The sequence below is a fragment of the Amblyomma americanum genome, chromosome 7, assembly GCF_052857255.1.
Source record: "Amblyomma americanum isolate KBUSLIRL-KWMA chromosome 7, ASM5285725v1, whole genome shotgun sequence".
Lineage (NCBI taxonomy): Eukaryota > Metazoa > Arthropoda > Arachnida > Ixodida > Ixodidae > Amblyomma > Amblyomma americanum.
The window spans coordinates 153,722,041-153,740,313 of NC_135503.1; the positions used below are offsets into that span (position 1 = coordinate 153,722,041).

The 18,273-nt window shown below is 46.7% G+C and overlaps 1 protein-coding gene and 1 non-coding gene across 2 annotated transcripts in view; both read left to right on the forward strand.

The window, feature by feature from the left end:
- LOC144096694 (potassium voltage-gated channel subfamily KQT member 1-like) overlaps nt 1-18,273 on the forward strand; it is a 372,193-nt gene that overhangs the window by 295,928 nt on the left and 57,992 nt on the right. The window lies entirely within an intron of this gene.
- On the forward strand, nt 14,751-14,822 carry TRNAS-ACU (transfer RNA serine (anticodon ACU)). The gene has a single exon. It is a non-coding gene; the product is annotated as a tRNA-Ser (tRNA).

Consider the following 18,273-nt stretch of genomic DNA (forward strand, 5'->3'; position numbering starts at 1 on the left):
TTAGCCACGTGAAAGGATGTGCGCTAGGAGGGTCGTGAAGAGAAGATGGCAGATGGAAATCAAATAATCTCTATTCGCTTGTTCCGACCTGCCGCTTTATCGCCAACCAAATTTCGAACTCGAATCAAGCGCAAGGAGTTTGAGTGGAAACTGCGCAGGCTCATTAACGGCGCCGGATTGACACCCGTAGGAGCGCATTTTTTCTGCTTTACATGCAGTATGCAGCCATAAAACCGTTTACACATATTTTCTTATCGCTCTTGCTCCGCAGGACATTGTCTGTGCAGTCGCCGTGCATGGTTTTGAAGCACCAAAGTTCATCTAAATGGTGATTATTTTTCTGCCTTCCACACTACTTTGTAACCAGAGGGCCGATAATGAAGGCGTAACAAAGTGCGGCACTAATTTCTCTATATCCCCAACTAGCTGGACAGTCGATAGCTGGGACTCTCACCCGTTGTTATGAATCTTGCCTTTCGGCAGACGTCCAGTTTTATTACTTAAAAAAAGTGAAATTATGCACTGATCCCCATCGCGCCTATTAATGGAGATATGAACGGCATTTTGCGTTTTTCAGCCGCATAGGTGACCTCTGTCCGGTTCTTCCGATTTCCCTCTCGAAACCGTCTATAGTGGTCAGCGACCCGAGCGGCAAGCGCCCCCTTGATGCACCAGCGCCACCTTTAGTTTCTTCTGTCCGCTGGCACTTAAAAGCTGTAGTGGAGACATGCTGAATCAGGTGAATTCAGGGTTGCTATACGTTTCTCGAAACACTTCTAATCAGTGGCTCTGGTAGGCCGTTATCCTAATGAGATGGCATTACGAAGGCCATGAAGGCGAAAACGGTCCGGTGGAGTCTGTGTGAAGCGTCCACCTGCAGGGTGGCGTTTGGGGAGATTTGCCTCTCTTCATCTGCCACCTGTCAACCGTCCCCTTCTCCCCCCCCCCCCCCCCTTAATATTTAAAGGGGAGAGTAGGGAGACGCTGGACGAATGACTCAGCCAAAACATAAATGACTAAGGAGGAAACGACCCAGACAGCAGTAGGCCTACCTACAAAATATAAATTCTTCCAATTGACTATCTGTGAAAAACTGAGGCTTGCGGGAGCTATTCATTCTCGCACTGCTCGGGAAGAGCAACCTAACGGTGAATTCCAATCGCAGGCCCGGAGCGGTCTGCACGCTCTGTGACAGAGCGCCTGAATCCGGCGCAGAGGGCGCGACCTGAAATTGCGATTGGAGTACACTTGCTCTGGCCAGAGCATGCAGGCCAGAGCATGTAGGGCGCCGCTAGCGCCGCTGAATAAGAACGTCACGCAAACTTCCGGCCGGATCCGCCGATTTCGGCGGAGCAGTCCCGACTGCTCCACGGAGCAATCTCGGCTCGGCAACAGCTCCCTGTCTACGATTGGAAGACGCGATCCGTGCCTCAGATCTGCGTTTGGAATACAGTTGCTCCGAAAAGAGCAGGAAACGTTGCTCCAGAAGTGCTCCAACTCTGCGATTGGAAGTCACCATAAGTCTGACAAGCCCCACCGGTGGCTGTATTTGAAACAGCCACCTGCCAGTGCAGTGGCGCATCGCTTAACCGCTGCGCCACTGCACCGGTAGGGGTGTGCGAACTCGCCACGACATAACGATGTGACACATTTTGCGTAGCCGGGTAATCGGAACTGGAATAGATTGGAGATTGAACGTGAGCGAATTCGAAATTGGAATGGAATCAGACTGTTTATGGTTAATGGGAGCTTAACATCCCAAAGCGACTGAGGCTATGAGGGACGCCGTAGTGAAGGGCTACGGAAATTTCGACCACCTGGGGTTCTTTAACGTGCACTGACATCGCACACTACACGGGCCTCTAGAATTTCGCCTCCATCAAATGCGACCGCCGCGGCCGAGATCAAACCCACGTCTTCCGGGTCAGCAGCCAAGCGCCATAACCACTGAGCCACCGCGGCGGCTGAATAGAATCAGAATTGGAATAGACAAGGGAGTGAACGGTAGCGAACTCTGAATTGACATCGAATCAGAACTAGAATAAATTGGCGAGTGAAAAAAATAATGTACCTCATTTCCTCCGCATCTCTCCATTTGATCGCCTCAAAAGTTTTTCTTAGTTCACTCAGAGTCACCATAACTAAGGTTTTTTCATCAAAGCCCATCCAACCTCATGGCATGAGCTAGAGCATTTAATTTTTTCTATTCTTCACCACCCTTGTTTTCCTTGTAATCACGGTGTGCTTTAACAGCGCCACGGACAACCGTCCACGCCTCCATTGCGCGTAACTTTGCGTTCACAAAACTGTAACGTTTTTATTATAATTCCCGCATATGGAAGCTCACTTCCCAGCTGGAAACATCCGCAGTGGGATGCTACTGGAACAGCGCACCTTTTGAGCCTGCGTAAGTATTAACTAAATTTGACCCTTGTTGGTTGCACTCTGGCCAATGAATGCTGCTGCTTCATCATGATGATATCATTCGTTCCTGAGCATGAACGAGCGAAATGATTTGGCGTATGGGCATAAGAAGATGTCTTCTAGCAAGTTTCAGTCGCAGGTGTTGAGGGGAAGATATGATTTTAATGCTGCCCGAGGAGGCCTCTCCGCATTTCCGGCCGCATGGAGTGCCGTTACAGCGCATATGCCGCAATTAGCGCGGCGTCGGGTTGTTCTCAGAACAACCCCGACGTCATCGGTATTATTTGAGCCCAGGCTGGCCGTGACGTCAAGGTGCACATCAGCGCTGCCGTCGACCGTGACCGAAGCTGCTGGTACACAATCATTTGTAATTAATTACTTACGCCACGTAGTGGTGATTTAGCACATCGTCGTGACTGCCACTCCCGTGGGCCTCTTTTAGGGGAAGAAAACATACATTCACATTGTGTCTGTACTCTTGGATAAAAATTAGTGTAACATCAAGACGTCCAAAAATGAAAAATGGAGTTTAGCACTCTGCTGACGACTGATTCTTTTATTGAAAGAGACAGATTATATAGGCACCTAGTCACAGCGCCTATCAGCTACTGAAAGTGTCAGACAGTTGTAGAGGGCGGCAAAAGCGATAAAAGCAGCAGGTTTGACACGAAAATGGCCTAAAAGTGATAAATGCGAACGACGAATCTTTTCCCTTTCCTGTGTTTCTCACGGCTTTATGTTGCGCTAATTTTTAGCCATGAGAAGAAGCACCTACTAGCCCCGCAAAAAGTTTTACTTGTGTTTATACCCTTTTAAACGTCCCAACTGGTAGTCAGTCAATCTTACTGGCAGCCCTACTTTTAACGTTTCCATAGTGACAGCGGCCTAGCTGAGAGAGCGGCCGACACAATTACGCTATGCTTGCCATACTGGAAACTATCCAGCTGACTAAGACCAGTCTTACTGCAGTAGTGCGACATGTCATTCTAACGCCACAGCGCAACTCATATGTCGGAACTTTGCTGGCGTGAGCACGGACCGTGGCTACAGAAAAGTTCTACTTTATATGAAGTGCGTGCACAGGCTTGGTCGTCCTAGAAGCGTAATGTGTCTTGCGAGTGAACCAAGTTTTCAACTCGAACCGAGTGTCCGGATTTTAACAAAGAAGAGAGTGTAGGCGCTTGCTCTTGTGAAAATGTCTACGGAAGTTTTCACCCGTGAGCTGTGCAAGTCTGTGCACTCTGCCTCTTCGGTGAATTACGTTTAACTCTTGCGCAGAACGAAAACCACTGCGGTAGTTTGCTGGCAACACTAGATTGCTTGCAACCGTTTGTTGAAAACCGCAGTAAGCACTGATTGTTCGGTCGCACTCAGAATTCAAGCTTCGTGACCTGTAAGGTTTAGGGTGCCTCCCTGGCTGTCAGCCATTGGCACTATATTTCCTGTATGTTTGCAGAAGCCCTGCATGATGGAGCTTGGAGTACAGGAACAGTCGTGTAGCATGTGGTCTGTTAAACCCTTGTGCAACGCGAGAAGAGGCGAGGTTTTGTCAACAAGATGATTTTACAGCAAGCTGTTTTCCGAGCGAGGCGCTTTCAGTTTGTTGGCAACGGGTGTTTCATGTGAACTCTTGAGGAGTCGTTATTCGGCGGCACGAAGTAATGGATAAAAACTTACTTAAAGTATAAGCTCGTATGTTGCTTTGTGTGAGGTTTAAGACCGCCTACATCTCGTCGCCGGTTGAACCCCTGTGAATTTCTAAAACCATCAGCTGGCGATGCAGTGTGTGGGATCGCCTCGGCATCGTTCGCAAGTAATGTAATCAAAAGTTATTTACTGTGCTGCGAAACTTGATGCGACAGTGATACAGCCAGTCCTCCCGTGAAAAGGCAGCCATAGCCGACGTTTTTTTTTTTTATGGTAATGCCTTGCAGTGTAGCTTGCCACGAAGAAAATTGCACTGGCTTGCCGATGCTTTCCGATGCGCCTTTTGGTACGTGGAATCGGCGCGTTGCTACAGAAACTGCGCTTATAACATGTGCAAACAATCTGAGGTGCCTGAACTTTTTTCTTTTCCAAGGCTATGACATTTTGTTCACAGCAGGCATCTGGGGCGACTAACAAAAGCAAACAGGTGCTTACAAGCTTCTCCTGCACACATTATGAACAGCTCTTATGCGCCATTCATTTTTGATTTTAGGTGAGTACGCTTTCCAAACACGTAGGTCATTGCACATTAAACGTCAAATATGAACGGGCGTCCTGATCAGCAAAGTCTCATGCCATCTAAAAATGACCTGGCATGTCTTGCTAATGGAATTCGAGGATGCCTTAGCCGATCGTCGCTGCAGCTTTAATGACAGTTTGGTACAGTTTTGATCCAAGTATTGAAGTAAACTGTCTAATACGTTTGCTCGGCCCAGAGAGTGCACACCTCATAAAGTAGTACACTAGTATTGTTATTCCTTAGTCATACTACACGTGCCAGTCCTTTCGAGGAATATTTATTTCATGCGAGATGTGAGACATCGTAGGTGGGTAGGCGTGACCCCTGCAGCTTTTAGTGAAATCAGCGTTTGCTCCGGTGTGCTCTGAGTGTTATCGCCGTTTGCGATTCGCCCAGTAATAACGGCTACAGCACTGTCAAGGACCGCAAATGTCGAGCAAGGTTTCCAGCGGATACCCAGTGCGCAGAAGCGATGCCACTACATTCTTTGCTTTTCTTCTCTATCGTTGTTCCTGCTCTCGGTCTCCGTCCTTTGCGCTGGCTTTCTTTCTAGAATCATGTACTGACTCGCCCAGCTCTCCGCTCTTCACCAGTGTTGCGCATATATGCAGGCGCCGCCTTGCTCGACCTTTTTTCACTGCGAGCGGCATTTTATGGAGTTTCCCCATTCTCCTGAGCCAAGCTTCAGGGTAATCCGACGGCACAGCTGGCGCGACACCATATCTATGGTGCTGCCTCAGATAGAGCTGAGGAAAAACAGATGGTGGGAGTCACGTGGCCTCAGCCAAGAGCGCACATGGTCCCGCCGCGCGCAGCATGACGTCAGAGCCATTGTGTTAAAAAAACGGCGTAGATCGCAGCTGTACCACTAACGCTCGAGCTCGGGTCTTCCACTGACACTAGCGTCGCTGGGCGTCGGCCGCTTAGTCTGAGACAACATTAGGGTGTAACTGGGGCACGAACTGTCTTCAACCGCCGCAAACACAGCATGTATAGCGTGGTCGCGGACTCAACGACCAGCGCTCAGGGGCTGAAATATCAGTGCAGGACGGGCAATCGAGCGTACGTGTTAAGCGTGCTGACAGTGGTACATCCGCTAGTGCTATGGCCACCAACATGGCTGCGACGAAGAGCATGTCGCCCGCCTTCGAGTACGACAGCGCGAAAGTTGGCGTCGCTGCAGAAGACCCTACCGCGCGCGCTGCCGAGCAGGACGCCCGTCGGCACCGGATCAGGACTGGGCATTGCATTCAGATGAACGGAGCCACAAGGACTACAGAACATCGCACAGTAAAGCGGCTATCACCAGAAACTTATGTACAAGCGGCGAGGCACTGGCTTTTTTTTCGTAGATCCCTAACGGAGGCGCTTCCCACGATTTAACAGCGCTAGAGAACTCGTTGAATGCGCGGTCTTCATGTACTTATCAACATCATCGTCATCAGCCTGAGTACGCCCACCGCAGGGCAAAGGCTTCTCGCATGTATCTCCAATTAACCCTGTCCTTTGCTAGCTGCGCCCACCGTATGCCCGCAAACTTCTCAATCTCATCCGCCCGCCTAACTTTCTGCCGCCCCTGTTACGCTTGCCTTCTCTTGGAATTGACTCCTTTACCTATAAGGAACCGCGGTTATCTTGCCTTTGCATTACATGCCCTGCATACGGGAGCGCATATGATTCTTTATTTAAGGAATGAAATATTACTAAAAAAGACGAGGACAGTTATCTTATTCTTGCGAGGAAACTATATTTATGCTCTTGATGTTGCCTTGCACATGCCTACAAATTGCTTCTCTAGTGACTGGTGAACGCGGATTCTTTTATTTTTTTTTATCGAGCACCCGCTGACCCGGTTGTAAGATAAGCCCTTTCTCCTTTGGAAAGCAGCATTGGAGCAAAAGTCTATTTATTGCCCGCTCACGCTAATTCCTCTTCACAATTTATCGCGTAATTTGACATTATGCTGACAATATTTGAGTAACACGAATTGCGAATCTAGTGGCCGAAGCGAGCATTCTTTTTCGGCCGCATAGGAGCTGTGCATGCGACTACGCTCTAGGCACTAACTAGACTATATAGGGGAGAAAAGTTTTGAATGCCAGAAAAAAGGAGGCGAAAAAGTTTTTTCTGGAAATATTGAAATTAATGGAAAATACTCAAAACAAAAATATGCAGGTAATTTATATCTAGGTACGCCCGAAGTAAGACAACGAAAAGCCTCTTTCAGGGATTCTTGTTCACTTACACATCATTGCCTGGAGCTTTGGCTTTCCAAAGGCTGCTGCTTGGTGGCATGTGGTATTAATAGTGGCTACTTTTGTCTTCACTAAAAGCAATGCCGAAGCAAAGAAGGTACATGCGTAGCAGCATTGAAAGGGACGCAAAGTGGCTCGACGGTGTTCCAAGGTCTAGTTAATCTCTCCAAAGCCAGTCTAGTGAAGATGTGAAAAGCCTGCAGTGTGGTGTAGAAAGGTGACTGCGCCAAGAATACGAAGGACGATAACGGATTTGACGATCAGTGTACATTTAAGAAACGTCTTTTCAGAATAGTGCACCAGACTTCCAGAAGATATTTTTCACGAGGCGCTGACTTCAATGATGCACACTTGTGGGGCGGCTTTGTTTCTAAAAGCCAATGCTGGCTTGAAACCTTCGAAGGCTCACATTCGAGCTACCGTCGCCACTAAGCGGCCGATTCTCGGGAGTTGAATACGACAAGGTGATGACCCAAACTGTAAAAAGCCGTGAAAAATATATTGGACTCTCACATGACATTCCGATTTATTCATACTTTGTTCATCACCACCGCGCCAGTAACTGCTATTAATTTTTTTTTCAGAAAGGAGAAACGACTGCTCTAATGTTGCACACCAAAAACGACTGCACACAATATTTTGACTCTTCAAGAAGCAAAAATCATTTCGGCATAGATGCGTGGTAGCGAGAAAACAGCAGCTGAATAAAAAAGTATTTTTTAAAATTTTGGCCACATGTAGTCGCCTTCACATATACAACAGAGCTGCACAACATGTGTCGTTTACGCCTTCCTTACCAAATGATAGGTAAAAGTGGCTCAATGGCTTACCTGGGAAATATTTTGGAACTGACAGGTGATACTATTTTTTTTACGGATGCTATGCTATTTTGACGCTTGTATGCTATTTTTTTACGCAGCATTCCATCACAGTTTCAATGTTCAGTGGAATAGATGGCCACTGCCTCATTTACGGGTCCGCTGCCGACCCACGTTTTTTCTCCTATTTTCCATCCCTCGCAATAAACCAGAAAAAGTTTTTTTTTTCCAAAATTCTTCGTTTTTTTCCCGAGCTCTCCCATCACTATATGGGAACAAACAGGGAAGAAAATGTCTTCTATCGCACTCCCGTTTAGGGGCAGGGTATAATGCCCAAGCTCTCTTGTGGATTTCGGTCACCGAAACTACGGCACAGCTACCGTTGCCAAACGGAAACAAATTGTATCTCCAAAACATGTGGTGTTCTAGCAGTTACGATAATTTTAACCGAGGTTTCAGTCTCCCCTGTTTGCCAACCTCGACATCTCCAGTGCCGAATTTTACTGCTGATTTCATCAAGTTACTCTGTTTTGCGGTGGGTATTTTACTGCTGATTTCATCAAGTTACTCTGTTTTGCGGTGGGTATATGCCTTCGTTTGCAAGGGTTTGAACTGCGTTTCTTTAGTGATCAAAATCACCTCACGGCTTGGGCCACATACTCTGCCTCTAAAAGAGAGTGGGCTAGAGGAAAAGCTTCACTTTTTTTACTTCCATAAAGACCAATTCGTACTTAGAGCATTGTGTGAAATGCTGGGGGCATAAAATATATTGGACAACGTACTCACTTGGGCTGTAGTCTAGAAAAAGTATTTAGTTCCGGGAAAAACTCTTTCGCAGCTACTTTCAGAACCGTGCTGCCATCTAGTCGGTATGGTTGAAGTAGTATCATTTCCTTCTTCTTCAGCAGCTCTCCAAAGCTCCAAGTCTGTGCGCACATGTTTTGCGGTGCCGGTCAAAAATGCAATCGGATTGACGTGCATTCCGGGAGCAAGTGAAGCACCTTCAGACGCTTATTAGCACTACTAACAAGGCATGTAAAGCGCACGTTCGAGCAATAAGGGGCTCGGACTGTCCGCTCTGTGTCACCATTTTTTTTTATCCTCTCTATATATGATATTTCTGAAAGCACAGCCATTGGTTAGAAACGCGACAAAATATATATTAATCGTGCCCTGGGACCCAGATAACCCTACTCTTAGAAACAAATTTGGGACAAAAGGATATGAGAGGCTTACGGTGAAGATGAAACAACATGGTTTTAAATTTATTGGGCTAAACAGCTTTAGCCATTGGTTGCTGTATGCTTTCATTTTGTTGAGGTAATTCCACGAAGGCTCTTGATCTCACAGGTTTTTAAATCACGGCATCATCTCTAAACAGACTAATCTCACCTAAAATTTGTGAGGGTAAGTCGTGAATGGAATCAAGGCCCACTTGTAGGGGTGGTTTGATGCAATGTTGGTAACAGAAGCGAAGTGGTAACGATTGCTATCAAAATGTTGGATGGATGGAAGTATATTATGTTTCAAGTTTAAATTAGTGTCTGAGAAAAATTTTTTTTGGGGTAAAATTGCTGCATGCGTTCATAAAGTGAAGAAAGATGGCCTTTGTTTGCGGGTGAGTATCGAGGTTGATCTCCAGACTGCAGAAGAACGCCCAGCTGAGTGTCACGTGACACGCCCTTGCGAAATTCATGCCATGAGGAATGGAAAACATATTTGAGTCCAAGAACTCAATAATTACAGATAGATATGGTGCATGAGCTTGCACCGCGTATTGGTCAAGGATACGGGCGATAGTTTTTAGGGGAATTTTTGTTTCCTAATGTTTGTACGGGCATGACTCCCGCATCTTCCAGCCGGCTGTTTTAGTGCCTGTTATAAGCTACTGCATAAAGGTGAAACGTGGCAGAGGCATATCTGCTATTTGATGGTTTTTGGCTTTGATTTCATCTGTCCCAGACTGCGGTGACGTCTACAGACTTCCAAGTAGAACTGCAACGCCACCAGAATGCAGTGTAGTAGAGGCATTTATGTAAATAGAGTGTTAAGTATATTGGCACCTTCAATATCGCTTACCTGTCCACAGTTATCGCTAGCAAGAGACATGACGGACATAAACTGTGCTTTTGTCACCTGCAAGAACTTCGTAAGCTTTACAGTTTAGATCGTTTGTTCTGTAGTTTCCATAAAAAGCACTTGGCCGTTTTAGTGGCGGCTATAGGGTGTTCACCTATGTGGCAGTTTTTAACGGGGGATGATTAGAAGGTATTTTTGCCGGAAGAAAAAGGCGTTTGTTTGTGTTTCCCGGGTTTTTAACGGTGATCGGGCAATAGGCTTACCAACAAAACTTTTTTCCACTTAATGCGAAAGGTTCCCAAGAGCATATCCTCCAAACAGTTCGCGCGTGTGAGCGCTAGGCGATATTTTAAAGGGGTGCCAATCGCACTGATTCGCTGTTTAAACTGGGCGCAGATTGAGGCAGGCATCGCTTGCACGGAATGTTTGTGGTCTGAAACAAACGAAAACTGAAAACGTGTCTCATTCCTATAGATTTGACCGAGCTTTTTGAAAAAAGAGGCGTCTGCTCCTAGATAGTCCAGCTTCGGATGCCCTGGCGATGTTTTTTTGTGTCGGAGCGCAATCAGGAAATAAGACAACAAACTGAGCTTGCTCGTTTAGTTCGCTTCGTAGGTGCGTTGTCACTTTCTCCTCTCGTCTTCCGGCAGCACAATGCAAAACTGAACACCATCACTTGTTTTGCTTAACCGTTTTCAGAGTTTACGACGGCTGGAAGCTACATTCTGCTTTTGGAATACGTTGCAAAGACAGCAACTGCTCTTTGACTTCCAAATCCAGAAAAAAACGCAGATTTTAAGCAGAGCAACACCTCACACCAAGTGTATTTTGTAATGTGGCGCTGAACTACGAGGGCCACATCTGACTTAACGGGTCACATTATCGGGCATCTGCCGAAAGTAACAATGAAAGTAAGATCAGATAATATGCTATGAGCGGCTTCATAAGGGAGTTTAAAGGAAACGACGCTGAATACCATGCAGCAGGTGCATTTTGGAGTTGTGATTGCGCTGCTTTACTTCAAGTTGCTTTTTCTGAAGACACGATTCTTATTTATTTACGAAATTTTTTCTTGAGCCCAAAAGAATGCTGACATTGACTTTCTGTCACATTTGCTGCGTGTCTATTGCATGTACCAATAAAAGTGTGTTCTTGTTTTTATTCGTAGATAACTTTGTTTTTAAATGAAGTGCATAACTTAAGCCACCATTATTTTAAAATTCACTTTTAAGTCGCGATAAAAAACAATTGTTTTAATTTTAGTACCATAAGGCGGATTATAACAGAGCCAGTTAACAAGGCTGCTATGTTACCATAACGTAGTATTATAAGATTGATTTGGATGTTAATCATACAGTATCCTAGTTTTTGGAGATATCGTGAACATTGAAAACAAGGTTGGCGGCACGAAAAAGGAAGAAATTGCCCATTAGCACCCACCAAATTTCAGCTGTATATCACAGAGGAAAGCTATGCATAGCTTCGTAGTTGAATGTTTTTTTTTTCTTCAGCTACAAGGCTTCTCCGGAAGCTGTGCAGCTTTTTTTCTTGTAGCCGTACACAGCGCTTGGGTGGATGGCAGTGAGTAAACGCTTCGTTCTTGAAATCCTTCGGGGATTTTTTTGAACACATTAGAACACAGTTGAGGGCATCGTGGCGCACTCGATATAATGCACCAACGCAGTTGCGATATTTAGAATAGTTCAGCATTCTGAGCTGGGTCGTGATGCTAATCTTGGAGCAGGGTGAATCTTGTTTAGTGAAACTGAGAGCAACTTCTCCTCGAGAACTTTGCAATGTTTCCAAAAAAAGGTTAACATCTGGCATTTCAGATAGAAGTGTCTCTAGGCCGAGATTCGACGAGTGTGAGCATGTTGCAGCCACACGATGATAAAATAGCGGGTACATTTTCACGTTAGATACGACGGCTACTTATGTTGTTGACTACAGAAAGCGAAAAGCTAGCTCGAAGGGATGGCGAACAGCGGTTGCATGATTGACAGTTTTGAACTGATGTTATGCCAGCTCTTCAAAAAGGGTTTCAAGTGTTATTAGTAAACTATCGTTAAGATCTAATGTAGGAGCTTCAATAAAGGAGGAAAAATTAAGAGTGCGATCTAGCAAAGTCTATGAAGTGTTTGCAGGCGGTTTGAACGGGGCAGGAATTGTCTTCGTCAGTGCTGCAATCAATCTTTTGGACTGAACACCATCACATAGATAGTTTCGTTACTTATAATATATGACAATCTTACTGTTCGTTGATGTTTCCGTGTAGCTGGGTGGCAGCCAAGGAGATGGGCGCAGTTAACGTATTTGGAGTTAAATGTTATCGCCAACTAATCTAGACAAGGACGAGTGACAATATTCTCTGCCATAACAAATGTTTCCACTGCAGAGGGTTGCTGTAGGCCGTACATTATCAAGTTGTTGTCCGGTGAATGATTTACTAAATGGTCGATTCGAGCATCTAGTGCAGTGCGCAAAAGAGAGATACAGCCTCAGGCTCAGACTGAGAGGCCGCGAACTGCTGGCATTTTCCTTCTATGTGCTAGGTGTTCGCTTAGTCGAGATAAATTGTGACCAAGCGAAAACAGCCGTCCCTTGGTGTCCTGCACATAAGCAGTTGCTTGGGCTTACGTGGCGGAGGTCTCGGAGGACTGGTTCCATCAATTCAGAACAAGGGGAAGTTTCTACGCCTCCTGACCGGAGTAAGAGAGCATGAACAACCCGGAAGGCGTTATGTCATGACTGCAAAACACCACTGAGTGCTTGGACGCTGAGCCTATCAATAGTTGCTCATTTTATCGTGAATCCAATGACAGACACTTTGGCGTGGATGGGCCAAATGCGAATTAGGTGCGCAAGCACGTGGCTTTTGGTAGGAGGCTCGGTTTTCAAGCTGAAGCAGACTTCTGACAGAGATCGGTGAAATCGGACTTAATCTCCACTTTAAGTGTATGACGTGATATCGTTGCCGGGTTAATACCCTTTAATTACAGAGAATTTTTACAACATTAGATTATTCAGCGCGGAAGCCCGTTTTTTGCGTAGACTTTTTTTACTGATTTTACATGCTTGAATCACTGAAATGAGGCACACACGTAATGACTGATTTAATTTGCTTTCTTTTTTTATCAGACACGCAAAAAATGTTTTTTTTCCGGGTCAGAATCACCGGATTAGTGCTACGTAGAAGACAACGATGGGCGGACAGTGCTGCGGGACGAAGTGGGACGAATCCGCAAATCTTCCGTTCTCATTTTTCCTCCAGCGTCCCCTCATTATATCTGTCCACAGTATTGTGGCACCCAAATCCCGCAAGTTGAGTCCTTAAAGTACCTACGCGTAATTTACGGCCCTCATCTAGACTGGCGACCTCATATCAGAAGTAGTATAGTCCTCAAAGGTGAGAGAGCTCTCGGTCGCCTGATGCGAATCGGCAAAAAGAAATTCGGTATGCGCAGAAACACTCTCCTATTTCTCTATAAGACTTACGTAAGACCCATTTCGAAGTTCGGTTGCGTTTTGTTCTCCGGTTTTCCTAGATACAAAATTCAACCTCGGGTTCTTTTGGAGAGGCGCGCTCTGCGGCTTTGTCTGGGTTTACCAAAATCAGTGGCGAATTGCATCCTCTTTCTCGAAGCTTGCGGACGTGGCTTGAACTCTCGCTTCCAGCTTCTCACAGTGCGCACCTTCTTACGGGGACTTGAACCAATGCCTGGAGTGGCTCCTCCAGTTTTTTTGACTAACGCAGCTTTGTTTCTAGATAAACATTGGCCGCTGTACAAACTGCCTTAATTTGTGTTTACTGAGCACCTTTTGTCTAGAACTGCAATCTCGCTTAGGTCTGTGCAATGCGTCAGCAGTTTGCAGGCTGCACCAGCTGTTTGCTTCGGCCATATGCTGCGGCTATATCCAAAGCACTTCTCTGCCAACGTGCTAAGTGTTCTCCTGGAGGAATACCTGTTTCAGTACTCGAGCCATGCTGCAATTTTCACAGAAGCCTCTCAACAAGGCGAAAAGGCAACAGTAGGTGTTTATTCCCACACCCTATATTGGAGTTATTCTCTCCGGGTCCCCGATTATACACAAATCTTCGCTGCTGAATTTCTAGCTATTGGTTTGGCCCTTCAAAATGTTCCCAGCAATATTTCTCAAGTTACCATTCTCTCGGGCTGCCTCTCAGTCTTGGCTGCACTAGAAAGTTCGCTAACTAGTCTCCTCTACCGATCTCTAATGTACATTGTGCCACGTCATGTCCTAGAGGTGCGCTTTCAGTGGATACCAGTGCACTGTGGCATTACTTCAAATTCGATGGTCGATTTCTTAGAGAAATCAGCCATCAATGGGCCTGTTGCCCAAGTCGTTCCGAATCTCACCCTTCTGACCACGTCCCGTTATGAACGTTACGATATACACCATTACCAGAGCCATGAGCCCATCCTTGCTACAGTGGATTTCGAACATTTGAAATTCCCACGGAACATACGTTCCTGCGCATCAAGGCAATGCGAGGTTTCCATTACGCTGTTGCGCTGTAGGATTCCTCGCCTTCATTTATATTTATGCCGTTCTTGGTTGACGCCGCCGAATCTATGTGCGCCATGCGGGGACGTTGAAACTATAGATCATTTCATACTCTACTGCCAGCGGTTTGCACGGCAGAGAATTCAGTTTCTGGAAAATCCTCTCGCTCAATCAGGGCTGCCGTTTACTCTTCCCGTCCTCCTCTCCTTCAGTGCAACCGTCAAAGGGCATGCCATTAGGCAGGTGTGTCAGCTTCTTCACAAGTATATAATTGAAACCGGGAGATTTTTGTGTTATCTTCTCGATGCCTTTACTTTCCTCTCAAAATTATTTTCTTTCTGATTAATTCTTAAAATTTAGTTGTTCTACTCGCACTGCTTTGTTCTCTTGATTTTCATTCCGGATTCCTCAAGCTGACCCGCCGCGGTGGCTCAGTGGTTAGAGCGCTCGACTACTGATCCGGAGTTCCCGGGTTCGAACCCGACCGCGGCGGCTGCGTTTTTATGGAGGAAAAACGCTAAGGCGCCCGTGTGCTGTGCGATGTCAGTGCACGTTAAAGATCCCCAGGTGGTCGAAATTATCCCGGAGCCCTCCACTATGGCACCTCTTTCTTCCTTTCTTCTTTCACTCCCTCCTTTCCCCTTCCCTTATGGCGCGGTTCAGGTGTCCAATGATATATGAGACAGATACTGCGCCATTTCCTTTCCCCAAAAAACCAATTATTAACCAATTATATTCCGCAAGCTCCCGCAATATTCTTGATTTTCTTTTTCTCTCAGAGTCCTCTCAATTTATGGGCCGCTTTAGCTAAACCTGGATGAGAATTTTCATGTTTGGATCTGCATCAAACCCTGGCCAATCCGCCACCGTGGGTAGGTGCCATCGTATTTGGGGCAACAACAACAACGACGAAGCGCTCGCGCTAGTATAGCTGCAGACCCGCCAGAGACGATTTTGCTCCGGGCAGAGTGAGTGAGTGAGAAACGCTTAATTCACAGAGAATATTGCAGTGGTTGGGTAGGCCCTCATTTCTGGAGCCCATCGGCTTTTGCCACCGCTCTTGCCTGGTTCACCAGCGAAAGCCGGTCTTCGGACCGGATTAGTGCTGCGTAGAAGACGGCGATGAGCGAGCAGGGGCCGGATTAGTGCTTTTGCACGCACTAATATACCGAGTTGGTCATTCTCTACTCAATATTCATAGATCGCTGGGAGTCCTCGTACCGCTTCTGGCGCAGTGGTGCAGCGGTTAAGCAATGCGCCACTGCCCTGCGATGGCAGGTGCTGCCACCAGTGAGGCTTGTGAAACCCAGGTTCATCCCGAGCAACCTCTCGCGACCAGTCAATAACTGCCACAATGGGCAGTTTGCTCACGATCTGGTGCACAGGTTGTGATGACGTCCTATGGCCGCGTAACCTACGTGGCCCTCCTAGGGCAGGTTTCCCGGGCCCGGTGGAGAGAGGGACCGTATAGACAACAGCTAAGCGGCTCAATGTAAGATGTAGTGCTAGCGCGCTAAAAAACCTTTTGATCTGCTAACCTGCCTGGCAAGAGCAAGAGGCGTAGCACGTATATTGGCGGAGCCAACTGTTTCTCGTTTATTAACCTATCTAGTGAGTGCCACAAGTCTGCCGCGAGGAAACGCCTTCTTAAAAGGAAACATAATTTTTTAGATGCTGAAAATAAGGACTCCGACTGACGACCAGGGACTCCAGCTTTGGGAGTAGAGCAGGTGTTCCTCTTCTGCTTAGCCGCGTCGAGATAACCTGGTGGCCTGGAGTCTGGTGGGGCTGACTCCAGATTGTCCCGAATAATGCGGCGCACTGTGGCCGCAAAGGATGGAAACGAGCTGAACGGCCTTCGGTTTGGCTGCCGTGTTGTCACACAGCCATGGCTGCTTGCATAGGGGGCCCCGTGCATCTGACGCCAGGTGAATTAATTATCTCTGCGCATGGAACCGCATGCGTAGTATAACCTGAGCTCTACATATCCACACGATGCGTTGTAGATTGCGCTTGTACACTGTACCACACAGGTATTTTTGTCGTTATTGATAAATAAGACGCTTTTATTTATATCAAATCGCTCATCTAGCGATGCACCACAAGCGGCGCTTTGCATTTCGCGCTTCTCTGCAAAACTGCCAAAGGCTGCCTTCATCACGCCACATGAATAATTCATCCTTACCTGAGCAGTTTATCCGGCGCTCATCATGCCTTGATGAACAGAGGACACGCGCACATGCGCCTTCGTCATACTTAAAGTGGAGTAAGTAACTCCGTAAGTGTTTTCGGCTTGTCTGCGAATTTTTTTTATTTTCAAGACTCGGTTTGGAGTAGTAATAGTGTGTACTGAGTATATAGAGCTAGCGCAGTGTGTTTGCTGGTCAGCACCAATATCCCTCATATGCATTCAACGCGACCATTCCTAATCAGGTATTAACATTCATCACTCACCGTACCTCGTCAGGATGAAAGCACTTTTAGCACGACAGCCGCAAATAGTCGGCTTGCCGCTTCCGCATGAATTGCAGATGCACGTTTCCCAGCACTTTTATGCGCAGACGGTTGTGGCCGACGAAAGCTGCGCTATGTGTAATGCTACAAGACCGCTTTTTGCCCTAATGGGAAACACGTGGCTGCCGAAGTTTCGAAGCAGCATTGGCGAAGTGGATTCTAAGGAGCCGGTCTTTCTGTACTGCGGTCGCAGTGTGCTTCAAGGCTTTCTTTTCTGCATGCCATTCGCTGCATCAGAGACAGTTTATTCAGGGGAACTGCTTATTGTCACTGAAATGACTCTGAAATGCCTCTTGTGCACGTGCGTACCAGCAGCTAAACAAAAGTCAGTGAACACTCTTTTCAAGCCTGCGCACAGTGGCATGCAAACATATGCATGAAATGGCCTCTCAGCCCGGTCAAAAAGGTGCGCCTTGGTATTCTGGAGACAGAAGCACGCGCCCTGACTCGCCTACGGTGCACGGTTTGCCATGCCACCTTAGGCCTCGACGTTCGTTCACTGAGGGAACTGCTTTCAGGACAAAGCATCGCGGAAGAGGACATTGACTCACTTGGGAACTGGAACTGGTAGTAGTACTTGGCTCTGAGTGGCGCGGTAACAACAAACAAAGTTCGCAATGCGCCTTGGCTGAAAGTGGCCCGCGGTAAAAGAACTTTGAGTGGACTATGCATGGTATGCTGATACCGTCTCTACGAACGCAGTGAACGAAATAAGACAACTAAGGCTGTGAGGAGCGCGGAACAAAGATGTCAGAGAGGAAGATTCACTATGAAAAAAGCGTGGAACGTTCACTGGGGAGCAGAGGATGACGAGGAAACAGTTGATTTTGGTCGCATATTTAAATGTCCAGTACTTCCATATTGCCGCTCTAAAGCTGACTGGTCGTTTGGATGCTAGCCTTGCATTCCAGGCTCTTCAGTGAGAGAGTAAGCTCATGCACTATCCTCGGCAAGTTGTCAAGTTTTAGCGGAAACAAAGAGGCAAGAATGTTTCAGCATCAATTTGACGAATCTATTGCAGTCGTTAAGCTGCACATGCAGATGCACAGCTCGGCTCGGTAGAACAGCCGCCATTGTGCGCGCAAGAAAAAGGCAGGGTTCTGCTTGGCCTGAACACACAGCACAAGATCTTTCTGCTATGAAGTGCAATTAATTCGTATCTGGATAGCTTAGAAAGACAAAACCGAAGGCTACTGATGTCGCTGCCGGAGGCAAAGTGTCGAAAAGCTCCACAGCAGTGCGCCGTCTCCTCACTCGCTGAAAAGAAATTTTATCGTTTGAAGATAATGCACTCTAAACGAGGGTGCGGTCGGTAGCTCGGGGAGATAAAGTAAAAAGGAAGGAGCTTGCCTTAAGATATCGTTTAGAGTAGAAACAGAATACCGAAATGTTACACTTGTGCCCTGGCCGAAAATGAATTTCAAATTTT